This window comes from Lepidothrix coronata, unplaced genomic scaffold (assembly GCF_001604755.1).
Source record: "Lepidothrix coronata isolate B3197 unplaced genomic scaffold, Lepidothrix_coronata-1.0 Scaffold100, whole genome shotgun sequence".
In the NCBI taxonomy this organism is placed as follows: Eukaryota; Metazoa; Chordata; class Aves; order Passeriformes; family Pipridae; genus Lepidothrix; species Lepidothrix coronata.
The window spans coordinates 2917131-2937874 of record NW_016690280.1 but is presented as its reverse complement, the minus strand read 5'-3'; the positions used below and the strand labels follow the sequence as shown (position 1 = coordinate 2937874).

The 20744-nt window shown below is 46.8% G+C and overlaps 1 long non-coding RNA gene across 1 annotated transcript; it reads right to left on the bottom strand.

The window, feature by feature from the left end:
- Positions 1-2479: 2479 nt before the first annotated feature.
- On the bottom strand, positions 2480-19358 carry LOC108501224. Its single transcript, XR_001876152.1, has 3 exons — positions 19336-19358; positions 7751-7806; positions 2480-2521 (listed from the first exon to the last, which is right to left on the bottom strand). It is a non-coding gene; the product is annotated as an uncharacterized LOC108501224 (long non-coding RNA).
- Positions 19359-20744: the final 1386 nt, after the last annotated feature.

Here is a 20744-nt window from a genome sequence, read left to right as displayed (position 1 = left end):
CAGCACGTGCCTCACTGGTGTACCTCAGGTTCTCACATGGAAATTTGTTGTGTCTGCGTAACAGCCGTGACGCAGTTCATCGACGTGGGAGCGAAACGTGACTGAGGTCGTTCCTTCTGTGCATATTTGACCATGTCATCTGCCCAAGAAGTCACTGCCCTCCCAAAGGCCACCCCTCTAAGCAGGGACAACCATCTCTCACCCGTCTGTTAACGCAGTCACCAGTTCCTCCTGCACAAAGCAGCACTGGGCTGACAGGTTTGATGATCTGCAGATGATGTTCAGCCTTGACTCATAAGCCAGATATCTCCTGGAAATTTTATATCCCTGAAAAGGCAAAGTGCTCAGCTCATTAATGGGACACATCTCTATGTCTGACCGCGGGCCACGTCCTGAGTTGCTGCTTTATATACTCACAGATAAAGCATTTTTTTTTAAAAAAGTAAAAATAATTAAAAAAAAGGTGAATCCTGAAAATATATAGTATCTCAAAGATGTTTTTTTGAAGGAAAAAAAATCCCCTAAATTACTTCATCAAAATAATAAGGGAAAAGTTTACTGACCCATGTTACAGTGGCTGAGGTTGTGCTTGGTGTACCTGCCCCTCGGCATTTCTATGCTGCCAGATCATTCCCTTGAGTCTCCTGGCAACTGGGAGAACAAGCAGCAGCCCCAGAGTACTGCTGAAACTACACCAGTGCCAGAATAGCCCTGGGATCAAGGTGGCTGCAATCTCAAATTTTTTGCAAGCTCTGCAACCCCCCAATCTGACTGGACTTGTCAGCAATAATTTGGCCCTTCAATGGATGACAATAGTTACTAGTGCTTGCACTATTCTTTTACACTTCCCAAACAGCTTTGGTTTGCAAAGAGCAAAGGGGGAAAGCCAGGCTCTAGCACTAAGGCCCAGGTCTAGGGTGAATCACTGAAGTTCTCATCAAGAAGAGCCAAAACCTCGGGGAGACTTGGTGAGAACCAGAACTCACATCCAGAGTAAGTTTGCTTGTTTTGAAAGCATTTCTGCAAGCTATAAAATTTTGCAAAATGTCCCACATATGTTTTCTTACCCTTCTCCAAGACCTGAAATTTTGGCATTGGCTTTTAAACATGTTATTAGCCCAGCCAGAGTCTTCTATGAGGTCTAACAGATGCATCACACTTGGCATTTGCCTCAGCAAAAGACACATCCTAAAAGCAGCACCAGCTCTACCCAATAATGAGTTTCATACCTTGGTCAGGCCAGTTCTTTGCCCTATCCCTCTGAAGAGCCCCACTCTACGCCTCAGACCAGCTTTGGTCTTCCCAGTGGGGACACTGTTGTTGAGTTTCACCACTGGCACTGGCTGCTCCTGTTTCCCTGCTCAGCCACATCTCCTGGTGCTCCCAAGGTCCTTTCCTGCCCTCGCTGTGTCCTGCAGCACGTCTAAGTGAACCCAAAACTCTTCTTTCCCACCACGTCCATAGCTCTGGATGGCTGTCCAGCACGGCAGCCAGAGCCGGCCCAGACACTGTGACGGGGATGTGAGAGATTAGGTCAGTATTAGATTTCAGTCTTCCAGACGTTCCTATGAAGCAGCTCCTTCCGCTTTAACTACTTTCCTTTCAAATTTTTCAGCCAAGGGCTGTGTCCAGACTGTGACCAATACACTGCTGCACAGACTGAATGCAGTGGCTCAGAAAGAAGCCTCATTCATAGCTGAGGTTCACACACAGAGCAGCACAGCCACGTCTTTCGTGTCATCCACAAGTGCAGCCCGCAGCTAGTTTTCTTTTGTACAAGATTTCATGCCTGTGTCTTCAGCCAAAAAGCTGTAGAACAAGTTCACACTGTCATTCCAAGTCCTCTTCATGCTTTCTAAGTAGTCCTGAGTGCCAGAGCCATGAGTTTTCAAGTTAAGATGATTCTTTACCTATTTATTCTTTTTCTTTTTTTTTAAGTATATCCATTTTTTTATATTCATTTTACATTTCTTTCTTATTCAGTTTTATTTTGTCTTACCCCACCACATCTGTCTCCTCATCACCCTTTGCAGTGCCTCTCCCAGTTCAGAGCTGACTGGAAATTCAGTTATTGTTCTGCTTGCCCATCTCTTCTGCATCACTAACAGAGATGACAAACAAAATTAGGTCTAATGTTTTAAAACTAAAACATAAAGAAAACTGACCTCTCAACTCAAATCCCATGATTTGCCTCATTGTTGAAGTTGCTAAAACAAAAAAGTACTCCAGCAAAACAACTTTTGTTATTCTGAAGGAAAATTCCTAAAGAAACAAGTATTTTCCAGTTGTATTTTTATTTTTCCTTGAAATCGGTGAACTTCTTTTAAAAGGAATGTTTGTGGAGGGGGAAAAATTTGTAAAAAATTACCTTCTTGGGGTCTAAATGCCATTTTTCCTGTTGTTAAAAAAGCCAGTAAAGCATTCCTCCAGTAAGTGAGAGGCCGTCTTTCTCAGTCAAAGAGGTACAGTGCTTGCCAAAGCAGATTCTTGTCTGAAGTGACACAGGGGACATGAAGGAAACCTGCAAACCAAAAAATCCAGTGTGCAGCTCCTGTTCCCAGCCCAGCTTGTGCCAATGCTGGTACCACACGCTGCTGACCACCAGCAAGAGCCAAGCTCTGTGCGATTCTGAGGGAAGGGGGACAATAGTTAATGGTTGGACTCGATGAGCTCAGAGGTCTTTCACAACGTTAATGATTCTGTGAATGCAGTTGAGACCCCAGAGCATCTTTTCTGGTGGAGGATCCAACAGACCCCTTGAGCTGCCAACCATCAGGGTGACCCTTCCAAGGACAGTGAGACCCAGCGATGACCCAACAGAGATGTGCCACCTGCAGTGACTCTGAGCGCCACTCTCTTCCACCAACCTGAAAATCTTTCACAGAATAACAGAATCGTTGAGGTTGGAAAAGACCTCCAAGATCATCAAGTCCAACCTGTGACCCATCACCACCTTGTCAACCAGACCAGAGCGCTGAGTGCCACATCCAGTTGTTTCTTGAACACCTCCAGGGATGGGGACTCCACCAGCCCATTCCGAGGCTTGGCAACCCTTTCCATGAAGAAATTCTTCCTGATGTCCAACCTGAACCACCCTTGGTGCAACTCAGGTCAATCCTGACACCTTTGCCTGGGGTGGAGGGGAATGGCCAGAGACTGCACTCACACAGGGCACGAGTTTGTCAGTCATAGCCATCAATTTACTACTGCTTTGTCTGCCAACCTCTCTGTGCTGCAGAAAGGAAGACACCACATCAGAAAGGAAGACACCACATCAGAAAGCTTTTGTTCAGTGAGGCTGAATTCTTCCTGCAGCTGTACACAAGCAGCTTTTCCCCTAAGGATTCAGGTGATAAAGCAAGGAGGGAGAATGTGGTTCAGGCATTGCCAGTGTGGCAACCTCCAAACCTTTCCCTTGCCTGTTCAGTGCTGTTTGTTCTGCTGGGTAATCAAGGCAAACAATATAGAAATGTGCAGCAGTGATGCCTCCCCAGAGGGCAGCTCTAACTAGCTGGGATTTGGGAATAGTAAATCTTCCTGTGAGTATCTGCAACAGCTCCTGTGCTCCACTCAGCTATTCCTAGTGAGCGCCCGCAGGCACAGCTGGCTTCACTCCTCTCCTTCCAAAACTGCAACTCTGTGGTGTTTGGGAAACACAATACGAGGGACTTCTCTTGCAACTTTTCTCGGTATTTTCCACACTGGGTGAAAAATGGGCCCAGCTTCTCTGCAAGTCCTTGCAAGCTCAGCCCAGCTCCAGATGACACAGTCTGGTCCCTCAAAAGCACGGCACATCCCTGATTTCAGGAGCACTGCAGAACATCAGATGGGTAATACGTGTTGTTCTTTCCCAGTGCCAAGGGGAAGTGGTTGCATTGTGATTATCTGATGATTGAAAAGAGACACGCTTGGAAAGGTTCCTGAGCAGAGTCCTTCTCTTTGTGCAGAGCAGCACAGCTCAAGCATGGGGCAGCACAAGGTGCTGTGCAATCGACCCCAAGGTTTGCGCACCTTTGAGTATTTTTAAATTGGGAGCAGCTGCTGGCAAACTAGCAGGGATGTTTTATAGCTTGCTGACAATGCCAGATTTTGCAGATATTAGAGCCCACACTCAGTGGCATCTCTGGAGTATTCTGTTTTTACAAGCGTTTCCCAACACACCACCAAGAATGCACAAGAAATGCTCACATTTATGCCATCGGGGATCAGGGATTGTTTGTCCCCTTCCACAGTTGGCCCAGACGTGCTCCCTGCACTGCAATCAGCCCATGGGCATGAGCTTGGCGGGGAGGGGCTGGTGTCTCTCCTCACTGGGGATTTTATGGTTGGTTTGGGCCACCAGCAGTGCATCTGTTGTCAGACGTGGTACTCCCTCACCTGAGAAGTTATTTTTCTCATCAAGAGAGAGTTTGCTTGTTTAGAAAAGGAGATTATAATATTTATTTCCCAGCAGAGATGCAAAGCCTTGATCATTACTTAAGCAACTGAAGGTTTTCATCTGGGTGAGGCTAAATAAGTGTAAAATTATAGAGGGGATTAAGACAGATTAAGAGGTGCCTGTTAGTCAGAAATCATTCCTGGTGGGCTGGGAAATTTTCCAAGAGGCTAGACATGACTTACAGCATCATAAAGCAAGTATCTTGTGCTACCATATCACTCCTTGTGCTTGGAGTCATCATCACCTCCAGCAATGCCTTGGAGATCTGCTGCCTGCCCTGCTGTTCATGGGTCCACACCCGATGACAGCCTCAGGAACCACACTCAGCTGCCTCTGGAAGTGAGACCTCAGTCCTTGCACCTGGCTGAAGGGTTTCACTCAAGCAATTGTGGACATGCCTCAATCCCTGCTCACTATCAGGTCTGACACCGCCCTCAACAATCGCTTGCAGCAGCTCCATTGCCCACAGGTCCTTATCGTGGATCTACCACCTCCACACCTCACAGGATTGGATTTTTTTAAACAAAAGTTATCATTCTGGAAAAAAAAAAAAAAGCACCACATCCCTTCTCTGTGTGCTGTCACAATGGTGTTGCTACATCCCCTTAAAGGGATGGTGTGCAAGTGCATAAGTACATTTCATCAGTACTATTTTTTGTTCTTTAACTCATTTTAGGGGGTTTGGACAGGGATCTCAGGGCTGTCTGTTCCATTAGGAAAAGATAGTGCAACCTTTTACCCATCACAAAGCCATAATACCGTATTTCTTGGACCTCGTATGTCTCAAGGGTGTCAACAAATCAGAAAGTGCAAAGACTGTGCACACTACCAGGGAATAATATTTCTTTAAAATAAAACAATCTCAGCATTTTATTTCCCTTCCCTCAATTTGCTTGAAAATTGTGCAACAGAAAACTATTTCAGACCAAATAACAGACAAGCTGCAGTTTCAAACTGCAAAGCAGCACCAGATTACCTCTGGATTAAATGTTAAAAAGGAGGCCTTGCTTATTTTTTGAAAGAATAGGGGAAAATATGATGCTTTAAAATATTTTTGAGGTCCTGGGACTTCTGGTTGTGTAACAACCAAAACTTCTCTTGAGTCATTATACCCTCCTCTTGTTAAGTTCTCATTTGTTTTCACACATATGACATATCAGCTTCCTACATCAGTGGGTAGGAAGATCATACCTGCTTTATAATCCTTTATAATGCTGCTTCTCCTTCCCTCAAATAATTTCTTCCAAAAAAAACCTTTCAGGTAATCAGTCAGCCCACAGACCTAAAGAGAATCGCTGTCTCCTGACAATGACATATTGCCTGTATTTTAGGAATTCTAAAAAAAAAATCAGAGAGTATATTTACTGAGCTGATCTGTACCTGGAATCCTCCTCTTGATACTGCAAAGGCACATGGAGACTGTGCTGAACAGAAACCCAACAACATGAAGTGAGATTCAGAATAAAAGGCAAATTTTTTCCAGTTTTTAGAAGAAACTGAATTATGACACTCAAAGACCACTCCTCCCACCAAAAGCCTCTTCATGTAGCTTTGCCCGTGAAAAAGCTGTTTGCCTTCAAGATGAGATTCAGGACCTAGGATGGATGCAGCATGCTCCACGTGAAGGAAAGCATCCACAGAGTGTGAGAGATGCTGATGAGAGAAGTGAAAAGCAGGAGAGATCCCAAAGGCACAAGAGCCTGAACAGCAGCAGCTGTGAATATCTCCCCTCCTCCTCTCCTGGTTTCTGCTGTTCTTGGATAAAAACATAAGGGATTTTTTGGGGGTCAGTCTTAGAAAGAAACAGGTTAGCACTTGTTTTTCAGGAGGCAGAGATGTTTGCAGCTGAGCAGCTCTGAGTGGCCACAATCCCACACTGGGGCTTGTGATCCCTGTGGATCGCCTGCTCTTCCTCCCCTCAGTTGCTTGGCTCTGCACAGTCCCTGTCCTTGAAGGGGTGTTTATCACAGCCTGGCATTTGAGATGTAATTAGTTGCTCCTTCTTCATTCTTAACACTTGAAATGTAAGCCTTGAATCTCATTAATGCAACAGCCAGGTTTCTGTCCAGAATTATGGAGCTGAGAGCAATGGGATGGGCATGAGGATAGGGCACAGCTGGCCAAGCTTTCTCATGCCCTCCCGGAGACTCCTTCTCGCCAGGCCACCTCTCAGAAACACACTAGATGACTGAACAACCTGGGAGCTGGACTCTGCCCTGTGGTTGTCCCTTTCTGGGCTATCCAACAGCCACAGTGTGAGTGTCCCTCCCATCCAAAAGCAGGGTAAAGCCAAGTGCTTCCTTGCTCCATGACAACACGATGTGCTGGCAGAGAGACACAGCTCCGGGTGGGCTCCAGACCAGCTTGCAGGTGGGCACTGAACAGGCTTGGGAGCCCTTTCAGCTCCCAACGACTGTGTCCTGAGGCTCTGCTCAGTGCCAGGACAACTCATGACAAGGGTTTATCCAGGACAAACAGGAATTAATGCCAACAGAAACTGAACCCAGTTCAGAAAGGAGAGGTCCCCCTTGTCTGTAACACAACACCCAGCACAGCCAGGGATGTTTTCTCTGTAATGAGATAGTCTGACTAGGGGACTCTGTTAGCAGTAACCAGACACGCCTCCCTCCAGCTTCCCCTTCTCCCTTTCCAATACAAGGAGTCCCTTCTCACCTTAAAGGAGCCCAGCAGTGCACAGTCCTATTCTCAGTACCAGCCATTCCCACCCAGAAAGGGCTACTGCTTTCAAGATCTAGAAACATCAGCCCCCTTCTCTTACAGATCCGTAGCTCCCTTTCAACTCCCTAAGGACTCCCCTGATTTTATCCAGAAGAAAACATGAGTTTAAGTAAGTCCTCACAGCCAAAATCTGTATTTTTTGACATAACAGAAGAGGTACTAAATTAAAACTTTTCTAGCTGTTGTACAGGTGAATACTCCTCAAGAAACCAGATAATCAGGCCATGTTCCTCGTTAAACAACCCACAGCATGAGCACCAATATGTTGGTGCTATTAGCTTGTTGCTTCTAAAGGATGCTCCACACCCCTTCTCTTATCTTGGAAATAGCCTATAACTGTGATTGTAAATTTAAAGAGAAGGCTTAGAAGTGGTGATGTTGACATGGGGCTGACAGGCTAGTATAGAAATTGGGAAAATAAAAGAAGAGCTTAAAACTACGGCTGTATCTCTCCCACAACTGGAGAGAAGCATCAGGTGAGGTCAGAATCAGCCATCTAATGAGTTTCATTTGATCCTTTTTCTTACCTGTTTGAGTGATTTCGCAGAATTTCTCTGCCTCCTGTATACTTACTTTTTCCCTCTGATAATGCCCTCAGGCTAGTCCAAGGGAGTCCATTGAGATGTCCCCTGAAAAAAGCAAATTGACTGACTCTCACTTGTTTTATGCATAAGGGTCATACACAAATATATATTTACAGCATTAACCCTTTTTGCCAAGCACAGAATTCCTTCCAGGATAGGACAGCACATCTACAGATGCTTGCCTGTCCTTCAGCTGTGTTAAAATCTGCCATTTGTGCTTCCCAAGCAAACCAGACTATTCTCTGCTGCAGCCCTGAGCTCCTGGTTGTCAATCCTTCTGCAAAACTTAAGAGTCATCGTTTTACATCAGAGAGAATTAACGTTGATGGCCCAAACCTTTGCAAGTGTTGGAGCAGACTCATGTTCCCTTAGGTTCTTCTTGCTCCCAGGTCAAAAAGGAGTTTGAGGAAAGAAAACTGCCTCATGCCTAAACTTCAGTAAGTCCCAAAACTGTGGAGCAAAGTTCCAGCATCCTCAGAGGTCTCATCCTGATACTGAAAACATGTAAGTGGTTTCACCCATGGAAGTGTTCAAGGCCAGGTTGGACAGGGCTTGGAGCAACCTGGTGTAGTGGAAGGTGTCCCTGCCCGTGGCAGGGGGGTGGGACTGGATGATCTTTCAGGTGCCTTCCAACCCAGACCATGCTGTGATTCTAAGAGGCAGGAGGGGACCTCACAGAGCACTGGGGGTATGTCTGGGCACCACAGTTGGCTGCTGCTTCCTCTCTGCCTTGGTGGCACAGGCCAGCACATCCTGTTGTCTGTTGGGACCACAGAAATACTCATCCCACCACACAGCACATCCCAGCTGGATTCCGAAGCCACTTCTCCCACTCTGTGCTGGCTTTGGAAGTTGCCAGTGAAATAGAGGAAAAAACAAACTGATGCCACCCAATAAGAGAAAATTAACAATTTCCCCAAGGAGGCGGCTCAGAGGGGACCTGGCATTGTGTGGATAATAGGGAGAAACAAATGGCAAACCATATTTTAGCCCATAACATCCATTTCAAGGCGGACCCAGCATTTACACTGGCTCACATCAACCTCCCTTTGGCACTTGGCAGTAAATAAGAAGCAACTGCAGCAGCCCTGCGCTCTTTCCAATGCAGAACTGGATCACTATGTACTAGGGGAACTGTGCCACCCATTGCCAGTTAATCCAGCTTCAAGGGCCCTACAAGGAAGAACCCCTATGAAGTAATGAGAACCTTATACTAAACATGAGGCTCTTTCTAAAGGGGCATTCATATTCTGAGGGGAAGCAGGAAAACACACATGGGACCACTAGAAGCTGCGTGCTGCCTGCTTGGTACTTTGAGTTCTATTTTCACATTTTTATAATTATCACATAATGCATAATGTGACACAAACCAGGAGACGTCAGCTCCGTGCAGAGCCAAACCGAGCACGGGCAGGCACTGCATGATCCCCACAGGGCCAGCCCAGCCCTGAGCTACCCCTCCTGGCCCCATCCCAGGAACACCAGCCGTGCCCCCCTGCTCCCTGTGCCACCTTCACAGAGGCAGCACAGCCCTGCCTAGTGCAAAGCTGCTCCTGCCCCCACAACTGCTCTTGTCTGCAGAAGATAAACCCCTCAGACTGCTTCCAGTGGGTTTAAATGAGGAGTCAGAGCCTGCAGTGGGTCACAGCCTCTCTTGGACATTCACCAGCCCACAGAGTCAGGTTTCCAAGCCGGGCATGTGTGCTCTGAGCTCTCTGAACTGAGAAAGTCCAAACACAGTTGGCCTTGAGGTGCCCTGTAGGGTCTGGCCAGCACCCTGTCCTGGTAGGACACCCATACCCTGATTTCATGCCTGTCTGCAGGGCACACCAGCCTTGTGAAATCCTCATGATGACAATTCTCCTTCTTGGAGACATGGGATAAGGGAAGCTTATCACAAAAGCACTTTACAAAAGTTTTCAATCAGGCCTTCTGGCTCCCTCTCCTGAGGGTCCCTCCCCAGGGCACCCATCTGGCTCTACATTCCCCCTTTCAGGGATCTTCTGTTCTCCAGTCCCTCTCCCCACAGTCCCTCACCCCAGTTCAGACATCCTTGGCAACCCCTTTGCTCTGCTGCAAGACAGGCCAGCAGCTTTCTCTGTGATCAGTGGTTTCCTTGAGATAGGGCAGATAACATGGGACTGGGACTTCATAAGTCCTGGGAGGTTTTCTGTGGGCCCATGACAGAGGATGAAGGCTCCCACTCTATGGAGTACCTGTGGTCTGCTCCTCCCCAGTCTGATGAGGCACCTGCTTTGGCTCCAGCATCCTGACACAGGCACATTTCTATTGTCAGGTTCACTCATACAACAGTTTTTTCTTATTAAAGGACACACATATGTTTTTCATCCTCACACTTGATCACAAGAAGTCAACCTTTGCTCAGCTGTCAGAACCAGTTGGCTGAACCTCCCTCTGTAAAAGCAAAGCCTGCAGCAGTGTGCACTCGAGTTTAGCCATGACTGGCACAAGGCAGTAACACTGAGAGATTTTTGCAGCAGATCCTGTTGAGAAGAACAGAAATTATCTCAAAGAGAGCTTTCCCTGTATGAAAATATGTTGGTTTCTTCAGAATCAAAAGGGTTTTTTCTCCCTCCTCACCCTGACCTGCAAGACACTTTCCCAAGCCAGACAAATTTAGAGTGCCCTAGTGCTGGGGAGCAAGGATGAACAAGAGGGAGGAATAAAATATCTTTTTTCCCTCCTGTAGGAAAGTATTATCCAAGCAACCAGCTGCACTGGTGGTGGTGGGGGGGCTCTTCCAGAAGCACTGGCATGCTCTGCTGTTCCTAGACTAAATAGATTGTTGGGCTTCTCCATCCAATACTGCTTTACAGGAAAGCTGTACAAAGTAAATATATTCCTTCCAAGGCCAACCCCCTTCTTGTGCCAACTCCCAGCTCAGAGCAGATGTCCGTGGTTGGGCTGCAAAGCCCCCGAGGAGCAGGGGGTCTGCACTGCCCAGGTGTCCCCAGCTGTGCGGGCTGGGGGCAGCTGGAGGGGGCTGGTGGTGTCAGACAGCAGCACAGCAATGAGCTGAGAACCACCAGAGGAAATTCCTCGCCGAGGATGTGGGAGTACAACCCCCACACAGTCAGGGGCATTTCAGTCACTTAGTGTGAAGCCAAAGAGTTGCTGCGTAACCTTGGGTAAGCGGCTTAAATTTTGAAGAGGCAGAGCGGAGCAGCACAGCAGATCTCTGAAGAAAACTGCTCTGTTACCGGCTCTGGGAGGGAGTGTCCTTTGTCAGACAGAGAAAGAAAATGTGATGTATTGTTAGAGATACGTTAGAGAAAGAAATGGGATTCAGCACTGCTAAGGTTGTTTCTAAGCCTGACGCAGGAAAAAACTCAGGACTGAGTAAGGACCCCTCCTCCTGCACCATGGGTTCCTAAGCTTCACTTCGGAACTCCTCTTGCAGTTCCTCCACCACAGTGACCATGAAGTGCTGGGCACTGTCCAGAGATGCAGCATAAACACCAAAGCACCAGTCTCTCACTTCAGGGAACCCAAGATTTCATGTGATGCCAAGTGGGGAGTGAATTATAAGAAATCCATCATGATGCAGATAAAGCAAGAGGATAGTTCTTTCACAGGGCACATACAAAGGAAAAAAGCCAGTAGTCTGTACACCCATCTCTTTTTTGCTGCTTTTAAGAAACTTGCAGCGTCAGGCAAAATTGGAGCTTTAACCCCACAGCAATGAAATTGCCTTTAAAAAAAAAAATTCTGCCTGCATCTGAACTCTGCCTGCATCTGGTGGCTGAGAACACTGCCAAGACCTTAACCCTCTGATATTAACAGAAAGAGATATTGATGAGCGTCCCTCCGGCGAAGGAAACCAAATGGTGTTTTTAACTTTAGTGGATTCTTTACAGATTTTCAATTCCTTAGCAAGGCTGTTGCTCCAGACTGGGATGTAATTGAGATGCATTATCCACTCGCTCAAAAACTTTCCCAGGAACACATGTGTGCACACACAGACCGTGCATTCAGCTATAAATACATACCGTACCTGCACAGGCATTAAGCTGCTGTTCATGGGCTGTCTGGAGGTTTCCGCTGCCAGCTCGGCTGCTCAGTCAGTCGGGGCACTCAGCACTCCCAGCTCAACGTGACAAACGCAGCAAACACAGAAACCCAGCTCATCACTGCTGGGTATCTGACCACAGCCACAAAGAGGGTCTTTTAAGGACCGGTCCTCATGAAAGACAAGGATTCTGGGTGTTTTCACCCCAAAAGGGATGTTGAATCTCTTTAGCTCTTCTACAGACCAGGGCAGCAACTTGCTGATAAACCACTCACCCCACCTCTTCATCCTGTGCTGTCCTCACTGGAACAAACCACCATCTGTGCCCAGCACGGCGGAAAATCTCCCTCCAAAATCTTCCAACCTCCTTTATTATATTAATCTTGACAAAAAGCCAAATTCCATCAGAATAGACTGATCCTATTCATAGCATAGCATCTATTGGGATGAAGAAAGCATATCCTTGAAGGATTTCAATGGCATAACGACCTGAAGCCATACCATTGATTTCAACGTAATATTAAAGAACAACTCCAGTCTTTCTTTTAGCCTGGGAGTATGAATGGCTTACATTACAGGTCTTTAGTGAGAGGCAGAGGGAGGTGTAAACCCACCTTTTTAGAGTCCTATATGAAGCTAAGAAAAATCATATCCTCCTCTTATGAAAAACAGAATGAAACACAAGATATGCTATCTCAGAGGGAATGATTCATCAGTGAATCCTGAAGCACTTTAGGAGAGTTAAGCGTGTACACCAACAGCATCCACTCTGTCCACCTGCAGCAGGGAGAATTAATACACAGAAAGGGAAACTGAGGCACAAAAATCTTATTAGTGTCTGAAAACATAATCCTGTAACCAAACCAGTATGGCAGCCTACCCACTCCAAAAACACAGACCTACCCCAGCCCAAAAACACAGACCTGCCTCACTTCAACTTCACGGCGGATTTCCCTCAACCTTGAGCACGATGGAGCCTGTGGGACACAGCTGAGCACTTCAGACCATATACCCCAGAGGGCAATAATACTTCTACCCATTAATTAGGTGCATTTGTTACTGGAAATGATGGTAAAGTGATTCAAGTTGGTGAAATAACAAAATAAAACCTCCAAAATCAAGAGCTGCTTGCCCAACCCTCACTTCTGCAGCGTGAGCACTGCAGATGCTGTGCCTGGTGGTCTGGCAAAGGTCAGGTCTGTGGTGAAATGCCCCTTCCCATACCAAAGCCCAATGTCATCATCACAGCCTGAAGGGAGTGGGAGTACGGACAGTCTGACTTGAACCAAGCTTTGGAAACCTGAGAAGATTGCACAGGATTAGTCAGAGGGTAACACAAAACCCAAAAGCCACAATTACCAGCCAAGCAGCAGCCACTCTGCCCAAACTGCTCCCAGCCATCCCAGCATTGCATTTGTGGGAAAAGCCAAGTGGAGAGTGCCTGATCCCTCCAGCAACACCAAAGGCAGCTCCTGGCTGACTCTGCCCAGGGAAAGGAATACAGGTTTTCAGCGCTGGCATCTCTTGAAAAAGGTGTCAGGAAGCCCACGGGGTGGGCAGTGGAGCGAGGGGGGTCTGGCATACACAGATTTAAAAAGCCTTAGTGAAGGGGAAGGAAAACCACCCCACGTCTGTGCCTATTCCTGGATATTAAAGAGCCTTTTAGGCATCTGAGATATTAGGGATCACACTCGCTTGATGCACAAGAGATGCTTTGAAATGGTTACAGCCTTTTTATTCACAGAAACTCCCTCTGAGTTGCCTTTTCTTCTCTTTGGGCAGAAGTTTATACCAAGGTTTTATTTGGCTTCAGGGCAAACATGATGCTTTGCAGGAAAGCACTGTCAAACAGACCCCTCTCCTAGACAAGTAATTATGAGAACAAACAGCTCCTTCTTAACCCACAGGGGAGTCTGCCAACCCCTCTCTCTGCTATTCTCGGCTTCCTGGCTTAGAAAGGGTTACGTGAAATCTAAATGAGTGGCTTGTCCTCCTTGGGCGGGTTGGGAAACTGTACAGATTTCAGCTGGCAGAGCTGAGCTGTGCTGTGGGTACTCACTGCAGGTTACCCTGTAATGGTAACAGGAGACATCTTACACCTTCCCAAACAGGACTCAGGCAAGTGCAAAGTGGTGTTGCAGCACTGTAGGGTGGGTTTAGAAGTGTCAGGTGCTCTCCAAAATAAACCAAGGCAGTTCCTGCCCTAAAGACCCTACAGACTAAATGCAAGGTGATGCTACAGGCAAAGATAAATATGAAGGCATTGTTTTAAGTAGTAGGATAAACATCTGGATAGGATGCTGTGAGTTAGAGGGCCATTATGATGACAGAACTGGGTGCAGTGGTCAGAGCACAGGGAAGTCCTGAAAGCAGGATCAGCAGCTCTCCAGGGCTCTGTGGTGGTCTGTCTCTGAGTGCAATTCAAGGAATTAATTTCCAGCTGAGATGTCTAAACACAACTCCTAACTTTAGTATTGACTAAGTGCAACATTTTAGATTTGCTGCGAAATCTCTGTATTTTCCACTTTGTTTCATAAATCCGTATGGAGCTTCCCTAATGCTTCAGTTTTAACTGCAGTTCTACTATTGTCTTTGTCAAACAGACATTTTTATCTCACCTGAGAACAGCCAGTGTAGGTCAAAATTCACTGAATTTGTGAGGCTTTAGTACTAAAACAGAAAGTGTTTGCAGCTCCACAAATCCACAGAAGGAAAGCCAGAACCAGCACACAAGATGTCACAGCCTTACATTTAAGATGGAATAAAACTTCACAAAGTAAGAGGATTTCAAAAAAGGATCAAGCACTAGTTATGAGTGGTGTAAATGAAGTGAAGGCAGAAATAATATGTAATTTGCTGTCAGTGAAATTATTGGAATCTGGCCTTTCACTTTTATTGGTGAGACAGTGCAAAAATGTGCTGGTGTTCAAAGAGGACATCCTAGATTCAGCAGGAAAAGAATAAATCACAGAGCAGCCATTCATTAAAGGAGTTAAAAGTCTTCCCCAGAGCTGTATGACTCCTTAGAGAGCAACTGATCACATGTTCTCAGAGGTATCTGATGAATTCTCTATTTCTGGGCACTTCCCTTTCTAACTCTGCTACCTGGAATGCCCTTTTTCCCTGACGAGAAAAAACACATCCATAAAGCTGAGCACTGAGAGAGAATGGATGAAAAAAGAGGGTTTATTTCAGGGAAGCATCCAACAGTTCAGCTGTTCCTCATAATGCACCTCAACTATCAGGACTTCACCTAACTATACCTTTATACATGCCTGGACTGTTCCTCACAGGAGCACCAGGGTACCTGTCCTGTTCCAGCAATAGCCATCAGCTTCATATGTTTTAAATTTGATGTGCCTCAGGAGACTTTTCTGGGATTTCCAGTCGGTCTTACAGAATAAATCAAGATTCTCTCTTCCTTGTGACCTCTGAGGCTTCTCCGAGAGCATCCCTGTCTGGGTCCTCTGGGGCAGAACAGCACAAGTTGAAAAAATATGAGCAAAGACAGGACCACCTTCAATTAAACGTATTGCAGACAGATAACAGGACAAAAGGGTGGAGGGAAGTGAGGGAGAGGGGTGTCATCCTATGTTCTACTTGATGCCTTGCCAAACAACAGGAATGCTCAGAAAGATATGCCTTTTGATCCTGCTCTTGATCAGAATAAAACTGATATCCAGCCTTGGAAAGAGGACAGTATCAAAAAAACCACGAATCAAGGCTATTGTCTTCACATTTGCTTACTGAACTAGAAATGCACAGGCCCTATTCCTAGAAAAAAGGGGAGATCACTCCTCTTTCTTTATGTGAAAATAGTGTGAGAATGGGGGAGAAATCCTTCAACCTTTCAAGAAGTGTTTTGCAAATGACCTCTCTGACTGAGAAGCTCTGGATGAGTAAATATTACTAATAATATCCCTGGATTGTCCAGAAGAAAATGAAGAAGTGGGAGGACAAAACGAGTCCTTGTGTTGAAATCATGGAATGGTTCCTCATGTGCCTTGCAGTCCAACAGACATCTCAGCACGCACACAGCACCCAGACCAACACTCCTGCTCTCCATTTTCTTTCTGATGAGACCATCCATGGGCAGGGAAGCAGGATGGATCCAGGAGAAGGATGGAGGGGTACACTGGCCATACATCCCATCTCCATCACTGGACAGAGTTTGTTGCATGAATGAAACAAGAACACATTTGAGTGGTGCAATCAAAAAAAATCATTGGCCTCACTGGGACCTAACATTGGTGCTATTATGATGTTGGGGTGAGAAGTGTCTATTTATCCTCCTTTCATTTCTTGTTGAAAAGCACAGCCCGTGTCAGAGCTGAGGAGAGCTGCAGCACAGAGGAGACATTATTCTCAGCTTTGGATTAAGATCAGTATTTTAATGAAAGCACTTATTAGCCCCAGCTGGGGCTCAATTTTCCAGTGAGTTGGGAAAAAAAAATATATTGCCCTGGCCATTCTTCTCTGGGGATTGCACCGAGACATCTGAGAGTATCAATTACTGATCATAATACTCTATTGGAAACGAACAGCTGGGGAAAAGCCGCTGGCTGGAAACGACTGGATTGCTTTACATTTTAAAGTATAGTTCTTGGCTATATGGTGCCCATTTTTTTCCAACTCTGGGATCCTGACTGCTCTCAATGGACTGCAGTAGCCTTGCCCTTGCCACCTTCTCACACCAGTGCCCCCTCACCGCCCATCAGAGCAGGCTCAGTTCTCTGCAGAGACAGCACTTGGTCTTGGGTTGCCCAAAGTGTGGAGCTTGGCCTCAGAGGTCCTCCTATGGGCTGTGCATATTGATAAGAGCCTCCTAAACCCTCCACCTCCAGGAGAGAGATGTTCCTTGTATTCTGTCTCCCAAATGGCCTCCAGGCCATTCATGTGCCGACACATATGGCTGCCCATGGAAGTGGGAGATGTGTCAGTTCAATTCCTGACTTTAGACCCCTCCCAGAGCCTTAACTCTGAATTCCCAAGCATGCTGTACTGCCTGGGGAGGAGGGATGCTTGCTCACAGATTAAAAACAATTTCATGCTGCCTAACTCTGCTGCAGCCTGGCACTCCCTGCCCTGACAGCATCCTTGCACTCCGATGGGAGAGTGTCCTGTCCCCCAGGCAGGGCAAGGGCAACAAAGGGAACTGTCATGTCAATAACTTGGCTTTGACAAAATTGCTGTGTGGGAAGAGGAACATTATTCAACCAGCTGAGCATACAGGTCTCCTCCTTCCTCCTGCAGTTATGGGATGGAGGAATGACTATGTGGACACGAGGTTATTCCTGGAGAACACAGATGGTCACATCCCCTCTTGGAATGTTTGTACCATCTGGTGACTTAGGCACACCGGCCCCATCAAAAAGGCTTAGGAAGGTCTGTAACTTAATGCAGGGATAGAAGGAAGGTGAGTAAGCAACAATGAAGGGGCAACGGCACAGAGGTGTCTGCACTTCCTTGTACCTCCAGAGGAAGACAGACCCTGAGCTGGAAGCTTGCAGTGTGAAGTAAAAGTTAATTCCACCTCAACACTTTATACAAAAACTGATTCAAAAATGGATGAAATCAGAGCAGAGCTGGAGGAAGATGCTATTTCAAAGTCAAACCTCATAAAATGCACAAGAGTTTCACAATGAGGAGCAGAGCCCTGCCTGGTTCAGCAGGGCAGGTTGGGGGACATGCATGCGTGACGTTACACTTGCAAGGGAACTGGCACGGGGGCAGAGTGACCACAGCAGTGGGTGTGTGCAGAGCCACCAGCTTCTCCCTCGTGGCCCCCAAGGGTGGAGGAGGTGGCAGCACTTCCCTAGTGCCCCAAGGGATTGAGCAAGGGGTGGAGGGAGAGACACTCACAGATGTGTGCCAGCAGTTTCTGGAAGACTTTAAAGCTGTCTTCACGTGAACAGCTGCACTGAACTGTAATGGATGGTCACTCCCAAAGGCAAACTGTAAATTTACCAACAGAACAGGCTCTGTGTGTCTGTGTGTGTGTCTGTGTGTCTGTGTGTGTACCACACATCTTCCTGGGGCTGGGGGCTGCGTCAGGGACAGGGGAGACAGGAGGGAACCCCACTCCAGCAGTTGCCAGATTGAAAGCTTCACATTCTTTCAGCTGTAGTGGCTGCAGTTATTTTTCTCCACTTGGAATTTCAGATCTGGGTGGATTCTATCAGAATATCAAATCAATAAAATGCTCTATCTGGGAACCTGGTCTCTAAATTCTACAGAAAAAAAACCTCAGACTTCAGGAGCTTGTCCCCAGCTAGCTTGGGATCAGGTAGCTGAGGAGTTTGACAGTGAACCAAAAGAAATCACAGGCATGTTTGCCTTGAGAATTGTCCTACTGCCTAAGGTTTGATTAACATTTTTATTCCCCTCATCATCCCCACAACCAGCTCATCTCATAGCTGAACTGAGAGCCTGATTCTCTGGAGGGAACAGAAGAGAATATGGATGAAAACCAAACCTTGAATGATTTTCCCACCATTTAAAAGAGTAGAAAATCCTCACTGCTGGCCCTACACTATTTTCACAGCCCTGTGATAACACAGGGCTGGAGAGGCACCTGTTCAGATCCAAACCCCAGCCAGTCTGACATGATACATTCCATCTCCCACAAGCACCCTCCAGCCGGGGACACAGTGCTCACAGCTGCTCTGAGCCCGCAGGCAGATGCTAATCCTCATCTGGTGGAAACAGGCAAGGAACACCTGAAAAGAAACCGAGTCCGAGCATCACACAGACCAGCCATTCAGCTCAGGCCAGTCCCATTAGATTTGGTTGACAAAAGAATCCAACGTGCACATTTATAATTTGCCAAAAAAAAAAAAAAAAGAGAGAAAGCAAAAAAAAATTGGGAAGCAAAGCTTTCCCTTCTGAATGGAGAGTTTCTGTGGCCCAGCCTCCCTCCTCGTCAGCAGACAGGGTGGAATTCCCGGGCTACGGGGGAGCTCTCCTGGCGCTGATCATGTTCTTAAAGGCATGTTCCCAATCAAGAAGGCTGGGATGAGGCATAATAATTGCATAGGCTTCCTGAGAACTGGCTTAATATCCCTCAAGACTGATTTAACCTAGTTTTTCATTCTGCTTTCACATCAAAAAATAAAGATCTGTCTATATCTTGATATACTGCAAATCAGGAAATGGAGGCGTATGGTATATCTCATCCTCCCCTGCCTGGAGCTCTCCGAGGCACGTTGCCAAGGCACAGCCGCCTTGGCTTTTGCAGACACTTCCATTGTGTCAGCAAAGCTGTGCTGATTAACGCTGGTGAGAAAGAGAAACCAGTGGCCTGTTAAAGGTCTGAGAGTCAGGAGCCATCTAATCCTGGGCTGGCACGGGCTTTACGTCCTTGAAATCCGTGGGTAATAATTAGTGTCATTACCAGCCTACATTACACACCTATTGATCTGTAAAGACAAATGAGGATGGAAAGTTTTGTAGGCCCCTGGCCATAGCTGGTTGTAATGATCATTAACACAAGAATACTGGAAAATGTGCCTGTGTTATTGGACAAGTGCCAATCTTGTACTTACCTTTGGAGCCTCTGGAGCATCTTGGGGCAGTTCCGAAATCCAGAGGTGCATGCTGGCATTTCCCTTTCCAGCTGAGCTCAGGCTGTTGACCTTCTGGCAGGTGATCCCAAGAGGTGCTGGGAGAGCCCCCAGACATGTGCTGCCACTGCTTGTTCAGCTGAGAGAAACACAGAGAGGTTGTCAGCTCCACGTCAGCCAGAGGACCTGCCTGCAGCAGATACCCACCCTGCTGAGGGCAATTAAAAGCAGAGGGCAGACCCATGGCTCCATCCCAGGGGACCAGCTGGGTAAATCCCAGTGAGCACCCCAAGATAAATAATGCAGTCTGGCCCCAAAGCCACAGCAGTGTGGATGCAGACACACTAGTGTGGCTGGCTTGTAGGAACACAGGGCTTTTCTGTTCCCCAAGAGCAGGGTGAGCCTTTCCTGCAGGGACGGCCATCAGTCCCTGCTTTGACATTAGTACAGACCTTGCTGGACTGGTGTCAGAAGTGAGCTGGTTGTGTAAAGTTATCTTTAGCCTGTCCTACACATGATAATAGAAAGACTGTAATTGTAACTGGCCTTCTTCATTACAAGTGCTTTTAATCCTGTAATAAATGGATGCTCTACAGACCAAGACATGGTTATTTTATGTTGAATGTTGCAAGTTTGGACTCACAATTCCAGCTTTAAAAATACAGATCTCTAATAGTTCAGTGAAAAGCTGCTCTGAGGTCTGTAATAACAGATACCTTAGAACTGGACAGCAAATGTACCCCAAACATGACACAACATCATCACAGTACAAGATATTTGTGAGGCTGAGCTCCATTGCTAAGCTGGCTCAGCATAGCAGACCCCTCTGTGTGACAACTGGGGAAGGCATGTTTGATGCCACATGTTTGTGATACAACAGGGCATTTGCAAAGCCCAGAATGTAAATTTTGTCCTAAAAAAAAATAAGTGGCAGATGAATTAAATTTCGAGATGCAGTGTCATGAATATGAATTGCTCTGAGCCATCCTGGTGAATATTAACGCTCCTCGGTCAAGCACGATCCCGTACAAAGCCACACCTTGTCTGGCTCAAGCAGCCATGCGAGCCCTGAACTCCCCTTGGCTCCCTTAGATCCGAGGTAGGAAGAAACAATAGTCCCTTAAAACACTTGGGACCAATTCCCAGGTTTCTTACTCACTCTGAGCTCAGTCCTTACTCCTACTGTGGCAGCAGCAGCTTTACCTGAGCTCACAGCCCCAGTATCCAGGCTCTGACAGCTTTAGAGGCCACTGTCTCCAGCAAGAAACCAGCTCAAAGTCCAGCAACTTCACTTAATTTTGCTGGAATCGTGTGCTCTGTGATGCAGGGCTGCATCCCACTGCCCACGGCAGCTCACACAAGGACAGGGAAGATGGAACAGGCAGTTCCCA